Source organism: Rhincodon typus, chromosome 11 (assembly GCF_021869965.1).
Source record: "Rhincodon typus isolate 14 chromosome 11, sRhiTyp1.1, whole genome shotgun sequence".
Lineage (NCBI taxonomy): Eukaryota > Metazoa > Chordata > Chondrichthyes > Orectolobiformes > Rhincodontidae > Rhincodon > Rhincodon typus.
Genome location: NC_063342.1, coordinates 25,799,268 through 25,823,711, shown reverse-complemented (window position 1 = coordinate 25,823,711; position 24,444 = coordinate 25,799,268). Strand labels below are relative to the sequence as shown.

The window sequence follows — 24,444 nt, the reverse complement described above, 5'->3', positions numbered from 1 at the left end:
AAATACCAAACTACTTGTGTCAACAATACTAAATGTTAAAGGAAGCAAACTGTCCATTTTCCCGTGCTCTCAAGGCGATATTATAAACATCAACAATATGTTCAGCCCATGTAATGTTTAGTGAATGTAATCTTATAGAGGTTTGAACAAGGAACGTGGCGAACTGCACATGAGAGGTCCAGCTAGACCTATTTCAATGCTGGGAACAGTATGCTGCATCTTTATTTAAGTTCCAGGTGCCAAAGAAAGATTCTTGCAGCAGCGAGTTCCCTATTGAGAGGGATGAATGCTTTTTTTTAAAACAATGTTATTAACTGCAAATCTAGCCCATTAATATGTAGTTTTCTATCAGACCACCCACCACAAGCAAATTGGATGCTGAGAATTCTCCACACAGGGGTCAGAACGGGTACCAGGTGACCAGCTCACTGCTTGCTCCAAGGAGCCTCATTTTGGACACCAGGCACGAACACCTCAGGGCATGACCTATTGGAATCAGAATCACACACCTCACATCCATGAACACTGGCATCCAATACATATCAGCCTCTAAAACCCTCATGGCAAATCTCTAATCCACTTACAGAACACATCTGTGCTTCAAATGCTGCACCTCAGGGCGAAATGGCAACTATTGTTGTAATGCTGCAGCAAGGACATTGTGCGCTCAGGGACATGCAAACAGCTCATGCACTGGACCAGGCTGAATCTCCAGGTTGTTCACTTGCTCTACTGGCACATACCCACTTTGAGCCTGTCTGGATGCTCACAGCATTCCTGCCATGCCTTGCTCATTAGCTAGAGATACAGGTTCATGGTGCTGCCATGTCTTTTAACAGAGACACAAAGTCAGATGTTTATCATGGTTGTCAGCAGTGTTCAGTCAAATCAAGGGAGATTGCCTTCGGTCAGGGGACCCAGCACAGTGAGTCAATGGTAGCTTCTAATACCAGTCCAGGGGCTTGGAAATGGTCAGTCAGATGTTTAGAGAGGTCAGAAACAGTATTGTCTCCTGATAACAGGTGACGTGTTGAACATCAGGCAGCCTACCACCCGCCATGACTCTTTCGTCCTGTTATGGGCTGTTTTCCTCCTAGGATGACAGAGGGGCAGGTATTAAAGGAGGTGAAAGTGAGCAGCACAGTTGTTACTGTTGGTGCAGGTGGGGAGGTGACCCAAGTGAGTGAGAAGGCAGCACATGAAGCATGCAGGGTTAGGGGTTGGGGTGGGTGACAGTGAGTGAAAGAAGATTTTGCAGGCATTAGTGGCAGTGGTCAGCTTGATGGAAGACGCAGAGTTAGAGTGAATGTGAGGTAGCAGAGAGAAGGTATTGGCACTTACACCAGTGGAATGGATAAGATTATTGACCGTCCTCTCACAGTGCTGGGCATTCCACCAGATGGCTGAGCCTGCTTTATCCTGGGTGGCAACTTAGAAGTAGGCTGGCATGGTCTTGGCTTCCTCTGGCAGTCCTGAAGAAACAGCATAAGCCTCCTTTGCACTACCCAATCCACCAGGACTTCCAGGACACCGCTCTCAGAGTGGAGCATGAATTTTCCCCTTATCCAGGCCAAATGTCAGGAACTGTGCAGGGCAGCTCTGGACCATCAGTGCTTGTTCAGGTGCCTTTTAAAGATGGTGCCAGTGCCAAGGAATACCAGTCCACTCTGGCATGTTGCAGTGGTAGTGAGTTGTTCTTGGTTTGGCAAGTGGAAGAAAGGGTCCAGAATCAGCTAAGAGCAGCATCATGAGGAAGAGTTGGCAGATAATGATGCAAGTTTGGTAAAATGTGGCAAGAAAACCCACAAAGCCTCATGGAGAGAATCCCTCCAGAAACTCTATAAAACTCAGCCAGAAAAAGCTTTAAGATTCAGCCTAATGTCACTATCCTCTGTAACAATGTGCTGGAATTCTAGTTCTAGGTTTGGTTTCTCGCATTTCAGAATTACTAATGTGAATTTAATACCTTGAAAATATCAATGTGGCTAATGATATGTAATTTATGAACAGATTCCAAAATTTTTAAATAACTTCATAAATACAAAATGTGATTTTAACTCTTGGCTGAGAGCTGTATGGGCAGGAGCTAAGGCAGAAAGCACATGTACCATCATACATACGTACATACAAACATCAGGAGTTGGCCACTCAGCCCTTCAAACCTGCTACAGCAATTGATAAGATCATGGTTGTTCTAATTGTAGTCTCAACTCCAATTTCCATCCCCCAACTCCCTGTAATCCTTTGACTCCCCGTTAGTCAAGAATCTATCTTTGCCTTCATAATATTTAAGAATCTGTGTCCGCTGCTATCTTGTCTTCATCTCAGACTTAAATGGGACTACACATCTTTTATTTTATGTCCCATAGCTTTACATCTCTCAAACAAATGAAATCATGCTTTCAGCATGTACCCTGTCAAGTCCTATCTCTCAAACAAATGAAATCATGCTTTAAGCATCTACCCTGTCAAGTCCCCTGGGGATTTTATATGTTTCAATAAGATCACCTCTCATTCTTCTAAACTCTAATGGATACAGGTCCCAACCTGTGTAATGTTTCGTCAGAAGATAAAACCATCACTGCAGGAATTGGCCAAGAGAACCTGCTATGAACTGCTTCTAATATAATAATATAATTTCTCAAATATGGAGGCCAAAACAGAACATAATATTCTAGGTTTTATTTCTGCATAAAACTGTAGCAAGACATGGTAACATTTTCACTCATTTTCCAATAATCTACACTATTATTTGCCTTCCAAATCACTTGAAGTGCCTGAAAACCTGTACTAATGTATTGTAATTATATCCCCAAGATTTCTATAATCTCTCTCCATTGAAACACAGCTAGTGTGCTCGATTAAACCAGTAGTTACGTTCCCGAATATCACTGCAACATGCAAAACCGCTCTATTTGAAATACATATTCCGATAGAAACTCATGTAAATGTCTGGGTTACATTCCCAAAACATCAAACAAATATAGAATACAAGCCCAAAGTTAATAAAACAGTGAAAATATGTATAAAGGATGTCTCTTAACATCTATGCCTCATATGCAAGTTTGTTTCTCTGAAGGCTGTGGATCTTCATCAGACCCATCTGTAGCTCTGGAAGCTGAAGGTTGAGGATAATCAGACTGATGGTATGGAAAGGTTTCAAATCAAGATCATTTTGTTTTAATTTCCAATTCCTCATACAGACTTCTAACTTTCTCCAATAGCATATTCGAAACAAATAATACATTTCATTAATTTTGATGTTCAATCCAGAAGCGGATCAGTCTTTCCAAATCCTCCATTACCTCAGGTTGTGCATGAACTAGTTGAGTTGCATAGAGTTGCACTTTTGGTACTCACCTCAATTGTATAAGCATTACATTGAAATTATGCAAAATCAAATCAGTGAGACCTGAAGATCCTTGGGTATCCACATTTTGCTTACCATGCTTGAACATAGACAGTACATCTAATTTAACACTCAGTGTAAGTGGTTTCCTGCTTTTCTTAGCCACAATTTCTGTCTTGCATAGTTAGAGTGCTTTAGGGCTCATGAGAGATGGAGATATCACTCAGGCTGGCAACAGCCAATAAGTGCTGAGAGTCAGGTATGAACCACATTATTGTGAATCAGGCATGGTTTGTTGAAATTATGGGTTGTAAAGTAAAAACTATGTAAACTGTGTTAATTGAAACAACATTAATCAAATACTGCCTGTAATGTGCTTTTATAAAAAATTTGTCCTGCCAAAGTTGGACAAGCTCATACTTAACCGCACTGCACTCCATCCGCCAATACTTCTCTCACTCACTTAACCTATCTATTTCCATTTTCAGCCTTTTTATGTCCTCTTCATGACTTGTTTTCCTATCTTTGAGTCACCAAAAAACTTAGCAACCGTAAAACGGGCTCCTTCATCCAAGTCATTGATAAAAAATTGTAAATAGATGAGGTCTCTGTTGCACATCACTCATTGCATTTTTCTAAAAGTGATTCGTTTACACTTGGTCTCTGCTTTCTATCATCTGATCGAGTCTGTATGCATGTTAACATCATACTTCTTATACTATGAGCTCTTCTTTTGTTTAGTGATCTTTGATGTGACCCCTCTCAAATATCTTCAGGAAATCCGAATCCGTCACATCTGGAGATTCTCTTTTATCCAGGTTCATTCATACTTCTTCAAAGTACTCTAATGAATTAGTCAAAGATGATTTCCCCTTCACAAAACTATGTTGACTCTGCCTGATTGTATTGAGATTCTCTAAGTGTCCTGTTATAATGTCCTTAACAATAAATTCCAGTAACAATAGGTTTTCCCTATGACAGATATTCAGCTAAACGTCCTGGAGTTTCCTGGATTCTGATCACCCCTTTCTTGAATAGAGAAGATAGAGTCACTCTTTTCCAATCTAATGGTACCTTTCCAGAATCTGGGGAATTTTGGAGAATTAAACGTAACCATTTCTCTTAAGATCTTAGGATGAAGTCCATCGGGACCTGCACAAATTTGATTTCTAATAATTTCCTAAATACTCTTTCTTTGTAATGATTGCAATTGTTCTAAGTGCTCCCTCTTTTCCACCAGTTGATTTAGCATTATTTCAACTTGTTATCTGTATCTTTGCAGTGAAAGCAGACAGAAAACATCTGTTCAATTCACTTACCATTTCCTTTTTTTGTTTGCCCAGACTCATTCAGGACCTACGCTCATTTTACTTACTCTTTTCTCTTTCAAATAAATGTATATAGTATATTTGTTTTTATATTTCCAGGTAACTGGTTTTCACATTCTGATTATCCTTCATTATTGTTCTTTTAGTCATTCGCACCACACCATATGCTTTCACTTTTAATTTGACACCATCTTAAACTTACTTGTTTAGGCATGGATAATACGTGCTTCCCATAGAGTCTTTCTTTCTCACTGTAATGTATCTTTGCTGAGTATTCTCAAATATCCCCTTAAATGTCTGCTACTACATCTTTACTGCTTATTCCTTGACCTAATTTTGCAGTTCACTTCAGCCAGCACTATTCTCATAATTTTCCTTTATTACAGTTTAAAACACCAGTCTTAGACCTATTATTTTCTTCCTCATACTGAATGTGAAATTCAATCATATGATCATTGCTGCATAGGGGCACCTTCACTATGAGTTCGTTAATTAATCCTGTTTTTTGCACATTACCAGATCTAAAGTGTTAGCCCTCCACTGTCTGATATTTCAAAATCACATGGTTAAAAGGCAGTTGGGCTCAATACTCAGAAGTCATGTGATGAAACCTCCTTGGGGAAAGCGGAGAAGTATTACCATTGAGACAAATATTTGAATTGTAGATAAACAATGGTCTATAACCCATCCCAGAAGTTTACTGGAATTTACATTTTACAGGATTACAGTAACTTGCAATTCTATTAAGTAGGGTATTTCTCTTGCCCCAAGAAACAATTTACAACACAATAATTGGAATTCTAGTCCCATCATGAGGTATATCAAGCATTGATTTTGTGGCTTTTGTTGACTTCTGAGGAGCTTCTAGACAATTACTGCTAAATTCATTCGTGAGATTATAGCTGCCATTTTTGCTGGACTGCTTTTTTTTAAAGCAGTGACTAAATATATATATATATATGTATTAGAGTTGTGCTTTTTAAAAAATCTGTTCATGGTATTATGTCTATTCTATCATATGGTTTGGAATTGTCTCAATCGCAATACTTTACATACAATAATCATTCTGAAATGTTACAACTGTCGTTTCTTAATTTAAAGTAAAGATTGTAAAACACAATCCATCAAGACAGGCCACAACTATGAATAAGAGTATATTGAACAAAACATATTAGACAATGAGCAGAAAGGAAAAATGAATGCAAGTTTGGGTGAGAATGGCAAAGTTTTATTTGCAGCACCACCCACTAGTGATTAGCAGAACCAGAAAGCCACTATTGCACAGAGCATTAGTTATAACTACCCAATAGTAGAAAATATAAATTGAAAGTATTACTGGTCCTCCTTTTCAGAAGCAATCAAGGCCGTCTGTGTTTCTTGAAATCATAATTGGAAACTCTAATTCTGCCACCAAACAGTTATCTCTGCGACAGCCGAGATCTCTACTGTAGAAAGTCCGATTTATTTGCAATAAATGAAGCTTGTTTATTAAGAAAGCAAAAGCAAAGAGGTAATGGGAGCGGTTCAGCTGATCATCATTTGCAAAAGGAAGCAGATAGTTATGGTAAGGGAGGTGCACTGTATTTATACATCTGCTGGATCTGAGGCACTAGACAAGTAATTCTTTTCATATGACTAACTTTGTCCTGTTCATAAATAGCAGATTTTCTGCCACGATGGTTGTGTAAATTACCCAATTTTCACCACACAAGTAGGGAAGTTGACATCATGAGATTCTCAGGGCCTTTCACAAGTAAACATCAGTTCTAATCCCAGCATTAAAGTATACAATTAGGATTCTCAAGTAGGCAGTTCAGGAATGCATTCCAAAATTATGTAAGATATGGCATTAAACTGGAAAAGTAACCGGGTACAATATTTCCTGATATGTCAAAACAGAAAGATAAGAGTGCTTAGGTTTGGGACTGTTAAGTTTAGTACTAACAGTACTAAATTTAATTATACCGCATATTCAATAGCTGAAATGGGTGACAGGAAGTGTGGTTGAGACCAGAAGACTGGATTACACTAATAATATTTTTGATAATATCATGGGAAGAGAATACAGTGCATATTGGAGTCACAGACATACATGGCCCATGAAGAAACCATTTGGCTCATTGCACCTGTTATTGTGCTTTGAAAGAGCTATGCATTTAGACCGACTACATTATATGAAAATGAGTAGCGGCCCAAACATCAGGAGATACAGACAGAAAAGTAATCATTCACAAATACTTTCTGCTTTCTCAGACAATTTCATATTTACAAAGTCATGGCCAGTTTAATACATGGGTTTTAATGTTGCTAACAAATCTAAATGCCTTTTTGAAACTGCATTTCACAATATTATGCAGTCTATTATAATTTATTCTCTCCCCATCACACCAAAGAACTACATGAGGTTTTTCAAAAATGAATTTGCTTTAACAAGACTGTTCTGTTTATTAACTCAATTTTCCAAGTGCTGACTAATATTAGCGGCACGGTGGCTCAGTGGTTAGCACTGCTGTCTCACAGCACCAGAGACCTGGATTTGATCCCACCCTCGGGTGACTGTCTGTGTGGAGTTTGCACATTCTCCCCGTGTGTGCATGGGTTTCCTCCCAGTGCTCCGGTTTCCTCCCACAGTCCAAAGATGTGCAGGCTAGGTGGATTGGCCATGCTAAATTGCCCGTAGTGTTCAGGGATTTGTAGATTAGGTAGGTTATAGGGGGATGGTTCTGGGTGGGATGCTCTGAGGGTCGGTGTGGAGTTGTTGGGCCGAAGGGCCTGTTTCCTCACTGTAGGGATTCTATGATGAATATTATTCCAGATTAATATCTCTGAACATTTGACTACCAATGATATCAGGCAGATTGGCTTATAGTTGTCAGACTAATTGTTCTCCTCATTTTGAACAAGATAGTAAAATTTGAAAAGCTCCAGACCCCCCAAACCCGGCATCATTGCCATACCCAAGAAGGTTCAGATTCTTGTGGTTGGATCCTCTTGTGGTTTCATCCTGACTTCTTCAATCAACTTAACTTAGATGTGTCATATCTGAATTGTTGAACAGTGCTGCTTTGAATACTGCAAAACCTTTTAGGACCTGTACTTTAATTATTTTCGTCCTTATTTTACTTTGACAGCTTTTCTTTTGGTAAAAACAGATGTAAAGAACTCATTTAGTCTCAACATAAAGTCACCTCTTTATTGGTCCCCAATTGACCCCATCCTCTTCTGATTATTTTTTTGCTATTTATTGAGTTTAAAGAAGACTTGTAGGTTCCCTTTAGGTTACCATCAATCTTTTTCTCATACATTTGAATGGCGCATCTCCTTTCTACTCATTTAACTTTTTTATAATTCCTGTAAAACTTGAAATCTGGAATAAAGTGCTAATTACTCCTTCTGTTTGAACCAGATCTTATTTATTGTCACTATATCATAATCCATTTGGTTACCTGATCATGCAGCTCAAAGACATTATTTACTACATTATCTGCACATACTGATTTGCTCACTGTACCATCTTAGTCTGATTCACATTTCTCCATGTTGAGTATCTCCAATTTCTGAATTACTATTTATTCTCATGCTATTTGTTTTTCACAATCCTCTGTGCAACTTGTATTTCTTTTAAGCTTCTTCTAGTTCCCTTCCACCTGGTATTTATTTAACACCCCTCCAGTGCAGCAATAATCCACCTCCCTGCAAGGACATTGGTCCCAGCTGCAACCTATCCATTTTGTAACTGTCTCTCCTGACACAATCTTGCCCCTAATAATCCGAAGGCGAGCCTTCTGCATCATTTCTATAGCCACACATTCACCTGTTTTATCTTACTGCTCCTATAACGATTAGCACGCAGCACTGAGAATGACCTGTAGATTACTACATTTGATGACTTGCTCTTTAGTTTTCTCCCTAGGTCATTAAAATTTGTCTGTGGGATCTGAGCCTCTATTTTAGATTCTTTATTACTGGTTCTAACATGAACCACTGCAAAATCACCTGCATTCTTTCAATGATATCCTTTCTCATTCACATTGACAGATGCAGAAACTGACCAATGAATCCTCTAGGACCACTGTATTTCTACATTCTATTTCGCACACCCCTCAAACTCCAACCCCAACCCTGCAAACCTACACAGTTCCCAAATCCTAACGGGTCACGGATGTGCTGTAGACTGGACTTCCCAAACGCTTTGTGATCCTTACCATTCAACGCTGATAAATTTGGATAAAATTGCAGACTAAACTTCCTCATCCAATGCACTTTTTAAAAAGTATCGATTCAGGGGATATGAATTTCTCTGGCATTTAATGCCTATTCCTAATTGATTTGGAGAAGACGATAGCTGCCTTCATGAACTGCTACAGTACACATGCTACAGGTACACCCACAATTCTATTAGAAAGGGAGTTTCAGGATACTGACATTGTGACACTTAAGGAACATGATATATTTCCAGGTCAGGACGGTGAGTGTCTTGGAGGGGAATTTGCAGGTGGTGGTGTTCCCAAATATCTGCTGCATTTTGCCTTAGCGGTTGTGAGTTTGGAAGATGCTGTTTAAAGGGCCTTGGCTAATTTCAACAGCGCATCTCGTAGGTGGCACACACTGCTGCTACTGGTGGCGGAGGGAGTGATTGTTTGTGGATGTGGTGTTAATCAAGCAGACTGCTTTATCCTGGATGGTGTCAAGTTTTTTGAATGCTTTTGGAGTTCCAGGCAAGTGGTGAGTATGACATCACAGTCCTGACTTCAGACTTGTACGTGGTGGACAGGCTTAAAGAGTCAGGAGGTGAGTTACTCACTGCAGGATTCTGAGTCTCTGACCTGCGTTTATAGACACAGAATTTATATGGCTAGTCTAGTTGAGTTTCTGGTCAAAGGTAACCCCCAGGATGTTGACAGTGGGGGATCCAGTGATGGTATCCATTGAATATCAAGAAACAGCGGTTAGACATCATCCTGATGGAGACAGTCATTGTTTGGAACTTCTGTGGCATGAACGTTACTTGCCACCTGTAAAGCCTGGATATTATCCAGATCTTGCTGCATTTAAACATGAGCTGCTTCAGTATATGAGGAGTCACAGATGGTGCTGAACATTGCAATGTTCATTGATGATTTCACATCACCATTTTGCCCTTATAAAACAGAAAAGGTCATTGATGAAGCAGCCTGAAGATGGTTACATCTAGGACATTACGATGAGGAACCCAAGCCGTGATGTGTTGGAGTTGAGATGACTGACTTCCAACAACCACAGCCATCCTCCTTCATGCCAGGTGACTCCAAACAGTGGAGACATGTCCCCCTTCTTCCCATTGATTCTAGTTTTGTTAGGGCTCCTTGATGTCACACTCAGTCATGTGCAGCCTCAAAGTGAAGAGCAGTCAATCTCACCTTACTGCTTGTTATGAGTTGTACAATGGATGTACCACATAAATTATCAACTATGTACTTTAGCCTGCTCAGGCTATCTTTTGCTATAATGAAACAGTTTTATTCCTTTTTTTAACATTTAAAGTAACAAAACAAAATTTTTGGAAGTATGCAATAGAAATGTTAGATAATGAAGGAAGCACAAAGTATATTGCTGTAATGACACACCTATACAAGAAATGATTTTAAATTAATCTAAATTTTCCAGTGATTTTAGTGCAACGTGGACTCTGATTAAACTGCTGCAAACCCAGCAATGTCAACATCTGGAAACCAGTCTATGTGGAGTTTACGGTCAACAACAGAGGTATCAATTGTAAATCTGATTCAACCAACAGATGAGTTTATTTTTAAGAATGACGTACATCAAACAAGATCTAACTGTGTCCCAATAAATGATACTTGATGGATCTGCAGACTGTGCAAATATTGTCAAATGGAAGGACGGAACTTGAATTGCACCCAAATTGAACACAATTGTAGCTTTAACAGTGAGTTTTCCGTAATATATTGCATTAAAAAATTGAAGGTTCAGAAATAGGGCACTGAGGCCAACCAATCCAATGAGAGTGTTTACTTTCCACACAAGCACTGATCTGTATTATGCATCATCTACATCCTATGAGATACTTTATTGCAAACAAATAGCATACCATTATATACACTGGCACATTGATAGAAGCAATGTACTTCATTCCCCACTATGGTTCTGCCAATTTTCTCACATCTATTCCGTTTCTGTTCTTTCTTAAGGATGCCTGACCGAAATAATTGAATAGTCAGTAAGTAAACTGTAGGGGATTGAGGCAGGCTGGGAGACTGGAGTTGATGTGGGCCATGACGAGCTTCTTAAAGCACTTCATGATTATTGAAGTCAGAGCTACTGGGCAGTCATCATTAAGGCACAATGCATGTGTTTTCTAGGGTACGGGGATGATGGCTACTTAGAAGTAGACATTGTATAAATACTCATGTAGTACATTTTATAATTGGTATTGATTATAAAAAAAACAAATATCAACTTCAAACCTAAAATATTTGCTTAGCAATCCTATCAGCAGCTTGTGTTTAAAAAAAGACTGTGCAGTTTTCTATGTAGTCCTGGAGAGAACAAACTGCATCAGTCAGGTCATAGCTAGGAGCAGAACCACACAATAGTGTTAATCTAAAGACATGTTCCAGGTCAAAGAAGCAAAACTCTTTGTGGCATTCACAAAGAGCTCATCCTCTTGGCGACAAGTAAACAAGGTTACTTGTTAATCAAGTTACCACTGCCTTTGTTACATGCTAATTAATTATAGATGATTTTTCAATGTGACTGAATTCCATCCAACTTCTGAAACTGCCATCACAGGCACGACAGATGGGACATTTCAAGCACTTTGTTTTAGAGACAGCTTTAAAACAGCTCCAAACAGATTTCACAAGTTTCAAAATCTCCCCTCCCCCTACCGCATCCCAAAACCAGTCCTGCTCGTCCCTGCCTCCCTAACCTGTTCTTCCTCCCACCTATCCCCTCCTCCCACCTCAAGCCGCACTTCCATCTCCTACCGACTAACCTCATCCCGCCCCCTTGACCTGTCCGTCCTCCCTGGACTGACCTATCCCCTCCCTAACTCCCCACCTACACTCACCTTTACTGGCCCCATCCCCGCCTCTTCGACCTGTTTGTTTCCTCTCCACCTTTCCTCTCCTCTATCCATCTTCTATCCGCCTCCCACTGTCTCCCTATTTATTTCAGAACCCCCTTCCCCTCCCCCTTTTCTGATGAAGGGTCTAGGCCCGAAACGTCAGCCTCTCTGCTCCTATGATGTTGCTTGGCCTGCTGTGTTCATCCAGCCCTGCACCTTGTTGTCTCGGATTCTCCAGCATCTGCAGTTCCTACTATCTCTGATTCAATCCAAACAGAATACCTGGTTTTTTGCAGCTCTTTAGAAACCAACTAGCTTTCAACTTTACCAGATAATCAGGAAATTTACCAGAAGTTCAATCAAGAAGACATTCTCTTTCTTTTCTGCTGTAACATACAGTACTGATGTACAGCTTGCAGAAATTTGGGTCCAAAGTTGCGCAGAAAGTGCCATATGTTACTCTGATCTGAATGTTTTGCCTTTGAAATGATGTATTCAAATAAATAACCTACAGATGAAGTTGACACATGTCAGTTCCAGAATTACAATCGGAACAGCCACAACATCTAAAATTCAACATGTAGAATTTTCCCCTCCTAATGTGGCACAAAAAATGGTGAGCAAGTTGACTGAATGAGCCAATACTAAAAAAAAATTCACATTCTCAACGTCAAGAAAACCTTACTCAATTTAGTCACCAAGCCTTGGATGGTGAGCCAAGAATCTCACTGATGGGTGGAGAGAAGCTTATTTCCATACATCTGCATCTCATGCAAACACCAAATCACCCTACTAACATTAAACTTCCACTGTGCCTCTCTACCATTGTGAAACTAGACATTTACTCAGTGTTATAAAGGTGGTGCAAAACCTTGATGGTTAAATAAAGCAGGTACTTGGCAACTTGTCTTATTAGTCTCTGTTGCAGCTTGCAGAATAATGACGCCAGCCATCTACCTTCTCTTTACAGGGAGATGTTTCTTCTGCAAAAGGTCCCTGTATGATCCATAGCTATGACCATCCTCATCCAACTCAGTGTGGGCAACCTTCCAGACCCACAACAACATCATACCTGCTCTTCGACCAACTCAGCCATCACTTCAAGGCTTCATGCAACTACTTCAGAGCTGAGGGATAGCTGGGACTTACATGCTTCTGCCAGGTAATTTTGCACTTAGGCACAGCTAGGTATTTTGTGTAACTAAACATTATTTTTATATAAGTGGTACCAAATATCTAATGGGTCTTCGCTTGGTTTTTAGCTTTGAAAGTCTTTAGCACTCATATACAGGCATCCAGCCTCAATGGGTGCTCATCCAATTACAGCCCAAGGGGTTGGCCACAATCAGTCAGGTGCTTCACAATTCCAGTGATGTGTATACTTCAATTCCAGGAATTGAGCCACACTGAGTCCTACAGGTCAAGTGCAATCATTCCAGGGATTAACTGAAGGTCAGTCGGGGTGCTGCTGAGACACCAGTCTGAAATGTGGGTTGAAGTCAGTCAAGATTGTCTTGCCAAGTGAGTCTGGGGGTTAGGCATTGTCAGTCATGGGGATTGGTTGCTGATAGTCAGGGAGTTTATCAAGGGGCAGCCTATGGTTTCCTGGGGAAAGTGGACATATCAAGTCTGGCCATGTGTTTCATTGTAGTGGATCATTGAGGGAATGGTCTGTGTGCTGGCGAAATTGTAGATAGTGAGCTGGGACCTTTGTGAACAGAAAGCAGTCATGGAGGTGGAGGGCAAAACAAGCAGGTCACAGTTACTATGAGAGGGTGTAGGGTCAACAATGGCATGAGGAACATGAACCTTTGATTCTGAGGCAAAGCAAACACATTCATTTTAATATAAAGGGGGTTCAACCCTAATTGGGAGGGGGGAGGCTGAAAGGTCATCATGCCCATAGTGACAGCAACAGGGAATGCTCAACAATGGGGGTAGCAATGGGGTATAAATGACTAAGGATATGTGCAAACCAGGCACTAAACATTACCTTCAACCTCAGAGTCATCGCCACCAAGGTACAATGGCTCAATTGCAGTCCTCAATGTCGAAGTTCAAAGATCTCTGATGTCTGAGGCTCTTTGCAGTCAGTTACAGAGTCAGGAACTTGTGTGAGATGCTTAGTAATTGCAACCTCTTACATCACTGAGATTTGTGAAGAAGCTGCTCATCTCTTACAGATGTGACTTAAGCAGGTTGCATAGCGAAAAGTACACTACTATATCATTTAGACTGAGAACAGAAGCACATCTTCTGCCCAGGGGCCGAGCAGATGTCTGGTCTCTAGCAGTCCCATAAGTGCCAACAAACTCAGGCATTTCTTCCTCAACCAGCTGCGGAGGCATGTCAGTGATGTGCTCACCGGATCATGCCTCTGAGTCGAATCTAAATTGAGTACTCACCAAGGTGAAAGTTTCTGATTGAGGGTGAGAGTAAACAACTTTGCAGGTGTATTCTCAGAGAGTTCAAAGATGGAGGCAGAATTGAGGCTCCCTAGGACTGGCCTCTTGTTAACAGATGGTCACTGGATGCTGCTATTGCCTGTATAAGGGAAGAGAGGGAATTAGTTCAAAACGTTAGATAAAAGCTTGTGCAGAATAAAAGTGACACCAGAGGTAATGGGCAAATATCACAGCACAATGTAATTTACTGGATTGATTGCTTATTGGTGTCACCTTGTCACCATCGGCCAGCCTGATCTCAGCCAATCCCCTCTGCTGTTGTTGTGACTCTGCATCACAAACAACCATCCAGCTAACTGAGCTAACCAAATCCAAACAAATACTTTGCATCAGTCTTCGCAGCGCAAGACACAACAGCATTCCAAAATGACTGAATGTGCAAGGACCAAAATGAGGAGAGGAAATAAACATGACTATTACTTGAGAAAAGTGCAAGGGAAATTAAAAGGGCTAAAGACCAATAGGTTCTCTGGACCTGATGGGATGCATCCTAAGATAAGAAAGGAAGTAGATACAGAGATTGTAGGTGCACCAGGGGTAATCTTCCAAGAATCTTTTAGATTCTGGAAAAGTACCAGGGGAGTAGAAAACTGTCAATGTAACACCTTTATTTGAAAAGGGAAGCAGAAAAATATAGGTACCTAAAGGCCAGTTAGCTTGACATCTGTTATGGGGAAGATGTTAGAGTCTATAAGGATATAATGGCAGAACGTGTAGAAATAGATAATATGATCAGGCATAGTCGGCATGGCTTCATAAAGGGGAAATCGTTCCTGACAAATTTACTGGAATTATTTGGGGAGGTAACAAGCGGGATAAAGGGAAGGCCATGGGTGTAATATATTTACATTTTCAGAAGTACCACACATTACACTACTTGATAAGATAAGAGCAATTGTGTTGGAGGTAGTATAGTAGCATCGATAGAGGAGTGACTAACTAATAGAAGACAGAGTATTGGGATAAATAGGATATTTTCAGGATGGCAACCTGTAACTTATGAAATGGCAGAAGAGTCTGTGCTGGGGTCACAATTATTTACAATATATGTCAATGGCTTTTATGAGAAAGTAAAAGTCCTTTTCATAGCTGAGGCCAGGCGCTAACTCCCTGACACCTCCTCCTACCGCGCCCTCGATCATGACCCCACCCCTGATCACCAAAACATCATCTCTCATACCATTCACAACCTCATCACCTCAGGTGACCTCCCACCCACAGCCTCCAACCTCATCGTTCCCCAACCCTGCGCAGCCCATTTCTATCTCCTTCCCAAAATCCACAAACCTGACTATTCTGGCCGACGCATTGTCTCTGCCTGCTCCTGCCCCACTGAACTCATGTCAGCTTACTTTGACTCTGTTTTCTCCCCCATGGTCCAGGAACTCCCCACCGACGTCCAGGACACCACCCACACCCTCCACCTCCTCCAAGACTTCTAATTCCCTGGCCCCGAACACTTCATCTTCACTATGGACATCCAGTCCCCTTACAGTTGCATTCCCCACACAGATGGCCTAAACGCCCTCTGCTTCTTCTTCTCCTGCAGGTGCAACCAGTCCCCTTTCACCAACACCGTCATCCACTTAACTGAACTCATCCTTACCCTTAACAACTTCTCCTTCAACTCCTGCCACTTCCTACAGACTACGGGGCTGGCCATGGGAACCCATAAGGGCCCAAGCTATGCCTGCCTCTTCATAGGATACGTGGAACAGTTCCTCTTCCACTGCTACACTGGCACTATCCTCCACCTCTTCCTCCGTTACATTGATGACTGCATCGGCGCTGCCTCGTGCTCCCACGAGGAGATTGAACAGTTCACCAACTTTACTAACATCTTTCACCCAAACCTCAAGTTCAACTGGACCATCTCTGATACCTCTCTCTCCTTCCTGAGCCTTTCTGTCTCCATCTCTGGTGACTGCCTCGAAACCGACATCTATTTCAAGCCCACTGACTCCCACAGCGACCGAGACTACACCTCTTCTCACCCACCTTCCTGCAAGAATGTGAACTCCTACTCCCAATTCCTCCACCTCCGCCGCATCTGCTCCCAGGATGGGGCGTTCCACTCCCAAACATCCCAGATATCCTCGTTTTTCAAGGACTGCAACATCCCCACTTTGGTGGTTGAAAATGCTCTCAACCGCATCTCTTGTGTTTCCTGCACCTCTGCCCACACATCCCCTCCCTCCAGTAAAACAAAGACAGATTCTCCCTTGTCCTCACATATCACCCCACCAACCTCCGCATCCAGCATATGTCATTCTCTGCCACTTCCGCCACCTACAATCCAACCCCACAACCAAAGATATATTTCCCTCCCCCCCCCAACTATTTGCCTTTCGTGGGGACCACTCTCTCCATGACTCCCTTGTCCGCTCCACAATCCCCAATAGCCCCACCACCTCTGTCCCCTTTCCCTGTTACCGCAGGAAGTGGTACACCTGCCCCTACACCTCCCCCCCTCACCTCCATCCAAGGCACGAAACGAACCTTTCACATCAAACAGAGATTCATCAGACAGAACATCCATCAATGTGGTCTATTGCATCCGCTGCTCCAGATGTGGCCTCCTGTACATCGGTGAGACCAAGCGGAGGCTCGGTGACCGCTTTGTAGAGCACTTGCGCTCTGTTCGCGACAAACGACAACACCTTCTGGTCACGAACCATTTCAACTCACCCTTCCACTCCCCCTCCCACTCCCTGGGTGACATGTCCATCCTGGGCCTCCTCCAGTGTCACAATGACGCCACCTGGAAACTGGAGGAGCAGCACCTCATATTCCACCTCGGGAGATTACAGCCCATTGGCCTCAACATAGAATTCACCAGTTTCAAAATCTCCCCACCACTGGGCTCATCCCATGACCAACCCTCCCTCTCATCCCCGCCTCCTTGACCTGTCCATCTTCTCTCCCACCTATCCACTCTTCCCACCTCACTGACCAATCCACATCACTCCCTACCTTCACTCACCTATGACCATCACACCGATCTTCCCCAGCCCTACCCCTCCTCTCACTATTTATTTCTGAGCTCCCTTCCCCCTCCCCCATTTCTGAAGAAAGGTCCCGACCTGAAATGTCAACTTTCCTGATCCTCTGATGCTGCCTGGCCTGCTGTGTTCCTCCAGCTCCACACTGTGTTATCTCTGACTCCAACATCGGCAGTTCTTACTATCTCAAAACTGCTATACCCATTGCAGATGACACAAAATAGTTGTAAAGCCAAATTGTGACAATGACACAAAGAGTATGCAAAGGGATACAGACAAGTTAAGCAGGTGGGCAGAAACTTGGCAGATGGAATGTAATATGGAAAAATGTGAAGCTGTGCACTTAGGGCCAAGAGAACAGAGGAGGTGAATATAATTTAATGGGAAAAGACTGAAGAAAGCTACAGTAGTTCTTGTCCATGAATCACAAAAAACTAACATCCAGGTTCGATAGGTAATAGAGAAGCCAAGTGGAATGTTGATCTTTATTTCAAAGGGAAGGGAGCATAGAAGTAAGGAGGTTTTGCTAAAACTTAGAAGACTTTAGACAGAGCACAGCTGGAATACTGCGAACAAATTTGGGTCCCTTATCAAGGGAAGGTTATGTTAGTATTGGAGGCTGACCAAAGAAGTTGCAGTAGGCTGACTCAGAGATAGCAAGAACTACAGATGCTGGAGTCAGAGATAACACAGTGTGGAGCTGGAGGAACACAGCAGGCCAGGCAGCATCTGACCTGCTGTGTTCCCCGAGCTCCACACTGTGTTATCTCAGTAGGCTAACACCAGTCATGGGGGACTGTCTTATGAGGATAAGTTGTGTAGACTGGGCCTGTACTCATTGGAATTTAGAAGACTGAGAAATACACTAGGTTCTTAGGGAACTTGATCAGGTACATGTGGAGAGGTTGCTTCTCCTTTTGGGAGTGCCAGGGCCAGAGGACATAATTTCAGAATAAGGGGTTGTACATTTAAGGCAGTGAGTAGGAGAAATGTATTCACTCAGAGGGTACCGAATCTGTGGAATTCTTGACCACAGAGGGCAGGCAAGGCTGGGTTATTATGGATACTCAAGGCTGAGTTAGACAGATTTTTCTAATAAATAAGAGAATCAAGGGTTATTGGAAATGGCAGGAAGGTGGAGTTCAGATTTATCTGTGATTTCATTGAATAGTGGAGCAGACTAAATGGACTGATTGGCCTACATCTGCTCCTGTGTTTTATGGTGTAACGGTCTTAAAGTTGTGTGGAATCTTGCAGAAATGGCTAATTTGCATTAAGTGAGGAATAAGAACAAGACAAGAGAAATAGCATACTTACCTCAGAATAGCTGGGTAAGCGCAATTTGTGCACAAATGATTAAATCATCTCCCAAAAGATTGGGCTACATTTGATATTACTGATCTGCGGGATATAAAAGCAATTTCTGCACCATTTATATGCTGTCTTTTCTCAAGGCAGATCATGAAGACAATGTTTTTCACATATGTTTATCAAAGCAAGAACAAACACAGCTAGAATTCTTGTCAGGCTACCTACATAAGTCTCAACTCAATCATTCGCATTCACAGATTCTTTAGAAACAAGAAGTCAGGTGATGAGCTCTTACTGGAGAGAGCATTAATAAATGCCCTGTTAGGAAAATTCATCTTCAATTGAGTTGTCATGTAAATAGAGTAGAGGAGGCCATCTGAGGTGGGGATATGTATCCTACAGCATCCCTCACATCAAATGTTTCAATAGGCAACATTGGACAAAAGAGCACTTTGAAATGTATGAAATCAAGAGATTTAGAATGTATGAAATCCTACTGCCATTTATTATTTGTGGTTAGAAAATTTGCTCTTGCAGCAAGGCTTTAAATTAATGGGATTGCAGGGAGACAGTAAATATAGGCTTACAAAGCAAGAGAATATGGCAGCATCACAGGGCAGCTATTTGGATAATGATACCCAGAGTGGAACAGGAGGCATATAGAAAATAGGAATATAGAAAAGCAGCAGTAAAAAGCTTCAAAGCAGGAAATTGTAAAATTTTGAAATTAATGGCTCTTTACTTGTATACTCCCAGTATCTAGAGCAAAATAAACGAGTTAATAGCGCACATACAGGTTGATGGTATGATCTTACGGCCATTATAAAGACATGATTTCAAGGAGATCAAAGCTGCAAACTAAATATTCAGAGGTATGTGACTTTTCAAAAGGACGGATAGTAAGGAAACAATGGTGAGGTAGCATTATTGGTACAGTAAGAAATAAGGACAATAGCAAGAAAGGATCTTGGATCAAAAATTGTAGAATTCACATGGGAAGAAGGAACTTGGTACGAGTAGTCTATAGGCCCCTTAACGTTAGCGATGTGCTGAGACAGAAAATAAAGCAGGAGATAATGAAGGCACGTAACAAAGACACAACATTAAGCATGGGTGATTTTAATCTCGTCCAGATTGGAATATTCAGATTGGCAGATAAAGTGATGAGGAGAATTCACAGAGTGTATTTGGGACACTTTCTGAGAACACCATGTTGTGGATTCAATCAGGTTATCAAGCTACTTTGGATCTGGAGATGCAAAATGAGGCAGGTTTAATAAGTGATGTCAGAAGTCACATGACACCAGGTTATAGTCCAACAGGTTTATTTGAAATCACAAGCTTTTGGAGCATAGCCCCCTTATCGGGTGTGAAGAAGGTAAGGTCTGAAAACTTGTGATTTCAAATAAACCTATTGGACTTTAACCTGGTGTCATGTGACTTCTGACTTTGTCCACCCCAGTCCAACACCAGCACGTCCACATCATTAATAAATGATGTCAAAGTAAAAGTTTCCCACGGAAACAGAGACCATAATGTGGCAAATTTTAGCATTCACTTTAAAGGGAGGAACTTAGTTGGAAACAACTATGCTAAGCTTATAGAAGGACAATTACAAAGGAATGAGGGCAGAACTAGATGGTATGGAGTAGAAAAGGAGATTAGCAACAATCAGAATTGAGGAACAATGGCATATATTTAAGAAAATAGGCCATGGCTCACGGCAAAGATATATCCTAGTGAGGAAGAAGGATGGTAGGAAGAGGACGATTTAACAATGGTTAGCCAGAGAAGTTAAGGATAGCAACAAATTGAATGCGCAAAACATACAATGTGAAAAAGATTAGAGGAAAGCCAGAGGACTGGGCAAGTTTTTAAAACTAACGAAAGATAACCAAAGAAACAAACCAAGACAGATAATAAACTTTGAGGGTAAACTTCCAAGTAACATCAAGACAGACACCAAAAGCTTCTTTTCATATACAAAAAGGACGAGAGATTCCAGTGTAAATATAAGCCCTTAGAGAATAAGGCTGGGGAAATAGTAATAACAACAATAATAACCAGGAAGTGGTGGAGAAATTTGATAGCATCAGTCTTCACTGTAAAAAATACAAACAGCATTCCAGAATTACTAAACAATCAAGGGCAAAAGGAGTGTAATATGCTCAGGAAACTAATATGGCTGAAGACTGAGATGTCCTCTGGATCTGGGAATGCATCCTAGGATATTAAAGGAAACAGCTACAGAGATAATGGATGTACTGGAAGTAATCTTCCCAGAATCCTAAAATTTTGGAAGAAGTCCCAGAGGAATAAAAAAACTGCCAATGTAACATCTTTATTTAAAAAGTGAAGCAGACAGAAACAGATAACTATAGGCGAGTTAGCTTAACATCTGTTGTTGAGAAAATGTTAAGAGTATATTATGAAACATGAGAACATTTAGAAATACATAATATGATCAAAAAGGGTCAGCATGGCTTCGTGAAGGGGAAATCATTCCTGACAAATTTACAAGTTTATTTGAGGAGGTAACAAACAGGATAAAGAGGAAGCTGTGGATGTAATATATTTGGATTTCTCAAAAGTACCACACATTAGGCTACTTAATAAGATAACAGCCCATGGTTGGAGGTAGTATATTAGCAGAGGATAGAGGATTAGATAACTAATAATCTAGATGAGATTACAATCAACCCTGATCAATGTTGTACCTTTCTTATATGTTTTCATTATCTCCTGATTTATTCTCTGTCTCACTAAATATCTACTGTTAATGGGCCTATAGAGTACTCTCACCAATCTTCTTCCTCTTTTTATTTCTTACCTCCACACATATGAATTCTACATAGAGTCATACAGCTGTACAGCATGGGAACAAACCCTTCGGTCCAACTCATCCATGCTGAACAGGTATCCCAAACTAATCTAATCCCATTTGCCAATGTTTGGCCAAGTCCCTCTAAACACTTCCTATTCATATACCCATCCAGATGCCTTTTAAATGTTGTAATTGTACCAGCTTCCACCACTTCCTCCGGCATCTTGAGATAAAGTAGGGCATTTTTCGGATGGCAAACTGTTACTCATGGAATGCCAGAGGGATCTGTGCCGGGGCCACAATTATTTAAAATAAACATTATTGGCTTGTGTGAAGAAAAGGAATGTACTATAGCCAAGTTTGCGGATGACACAAAAATAGGTGGAAACCCAAATGGTGAGGGTGAGTCTGCAGAAGGATACAGATAGATAAAGCAAGTGGGCAAAAAGTTGGCAGACGAAATATAATGTGGGAAAATGTGATAAAATCCAGCCCACAAAAATGTCTGCAGCAGTTGCTCCAGCTAGAATGTAAAATTTTCTACAATCCTAACGAACGACATAGACGTTGTATATTATATATCATGCATATTGTCCACGTTGGGTCAGTATGTGACCTACAACAGATTTGGCCATGGTGGGTGTTCGCACAATATTTGTTACTGTTGTTCTTCTAGTATTTGGAGGTATTTGAACTGGTGTTGAAGTATGTAGATAAGTCTTTAAAATTGATATTGCTAATATTGCAGCTACATACCCATGGGGGAATGCAAAATCCAGCCCTGTGTTAACGTTTCACATGGCAGTTGTCTGACCAAAATAAAAATATGTCAGTGGAGAGGCAAACTGATCGAGCAAACTACCTTGTCCTGGGTTGTGTGAAACTTCTTCCATTCAGGTGAGTGGTGATCATTCAGCACATTTCTGATTGCAGCCTTGTAGATGACTGAAATTGTTTGGGAAGTCAGAAAGTGAGCTAACTCTTATGACCTTAGCTATTCGTCATGTTGGTCATGTGGCTTCTCAAGTTAAACAACTGCTCAAAGGTCCTAAGGGTGCTGCAAGTGATACACTTATTAGCGGTCATGTTATTCAAGATCAGGATTAGGTATGCAAGATTTTGTTTTGCTCAACTGTTAATACCTGGCACCTTTTAATTATCTGTCTAAATCTAAATGTCAGGCTCTGTGTGGGATAGCATAGTCTGCAGTATAATCAGAAGAACTGTGAATGAGGCTAAGCACAATCAGCAGGCAGCTACACTTCTGATTTTGTGGCCTCAGGACTTCCATTGATGCAGCAACACACCTGCAATCCTATTGGTGTCACCGGATTGAGATCTGTGCCAAGTGTCAAAAGGTCATTACATTCCTCATCAAAATGGATTGTCATGCATGCATTCTAATTGAGAACAACTGTTATGTATACCTCAACAGGGCCATTATACTGTTTGTGATCTGGCATGGCTGCTTTATACAAAACATGTGTTTTGTCAACAAAGGTTTAGCAAAAAAAGGGCAATTTCTGTGTACTTTGCACTTTTATTGTTATTGCTCCTGAATTCATAAAAACAGATTTCATGGGCAGGAAAGATGTTGCATCAAAATAGCTCCATCACACTCGCATAAACATTCCAAGTATTAATTTGAAAAGTTTGGTGGGCAAACATATGCTTTTTAGGAGGTGCAGAAGTCTCAGTAACAGCAGTGGCTTAATCACTGGTTAATCCTCTTTATTGGAACAAGTGAAGGAAATAATGTTGAGTCAGGATGTCATACCTTATCTACAAATTCTAATGTATACAACCATCTGCTGGGTTTCGGTAAAAATAATGCAGACATTTACAAAGATGTTTACTGGCAGTCTTGGGATTTGTGACATCCAGAAAATGTGAAAGGCACTATAGAAATTTCTTTCTCGTTTATTTTCAGATTATTTGCTTTTAAGTTAAATCCAGAAGTCATTGAGATTATTTTCCATTATTGGTAACACTGGCAGGTTTCCATTCACCTAGTTAAGTGTTAATTAGGCCAAATTAAAAGAGATGACAGCCAAAACAATGCGGATGATTCTCAGTACAGTAAAAAGCTGAAACTCCAATTCTGCTGTTCAAATACAACCTTATAGCATATGTTTGGTGCATACATGGATTTCTAATGGCACCACTCAGGCAGGAGAATCAGATGATAGATACTTTTAACCAAACTGCTCAAAGATGTTATGACATGCTTCTGAAGCAAATGGGACTTGAACCCATGCATTCTGGCCCAGAGACAGGGAAACTACTGCTGTGTCATATGAGCCATTGAGGAATCAGACTATAGATATTTTTCAAACCAACCTATACATAAATTTTATTACGCATTTCTGGAGCAGATGGGTCTTGAATCCAGGCCTCCTGACACCCAGATAGGGACACTACCAATGTGTCGTAAGAACATTTACAATTAGGTTATACATTGGTTTCAAACAAGAGCAATGTTATTGTACCCAATGTGCTGTTATCTGTTCTCAATTAGAACTAACTAAGATTACCTGTACCATTCAAAGTCATGAAGACTAAGTGGTTTCAACTCCTTTAGACCCGACTATATCCATCTGGAATCTATAGAATTTTAAAATCCAAGCCTTACACTAATTACTATTCAAGATTCATCCTGAACTTAGATTTCTCAATTCAACAGAAAAGGCATCTGTGCACTACTTCGCACAAGACAGTGAAAAGCAAAATCAGATGAAAACACTGCATTGACATGTTTATCCCATTCAGTAACCCACAGGACACTGAGGTGAAACATGACTTTAATTATATATTTAAAGGGCTTGGCATTGATGCTCTGATTTTGGTAATAAAGTTTACAGGGAGTTCTCGTGGTATCTTGTTCAACATTGTTCCAATTCATACCAACAGCAACACTTGTGTGACTTTCTTAAGCAGTTAGTTGCTGCACCTTTGAACCTAATAACAATGGTTATACTTCAAGCAATAATTCACTCAATTTGATTGTAGGGAGGGGCTGCAGCTCCTGAGTTTTTGTATAATGACACTTATTGCTAGATACTAAAGTTTACAAGTTGAATGAGAGCAGGATTAAAG

The 24,444-nt window shown here is 40.9% G+C and overlaps 1 long non-coding RNA gene across 1 annotated transcript in view; it reads right to left on the bottom strand.

Annotated features, from left to right (window-relative positions):
• LOC125484324 overlaps nt 1–24,444 on the bottom strand; it is a 58,922-nt gene that overhangs the window by 25,002 nt on the left and 9,476 nt on the right. The window contains exon 2 of the long non-coding RNA XR_007263151.1: nt 14,152–14,290. This is a non-coding gene — a long non-coding RNA (uncharacterized LOC125484324). The remainder of the gene's footprint in view (nt 1–14,151; nt 14,291–24,444) is intronic.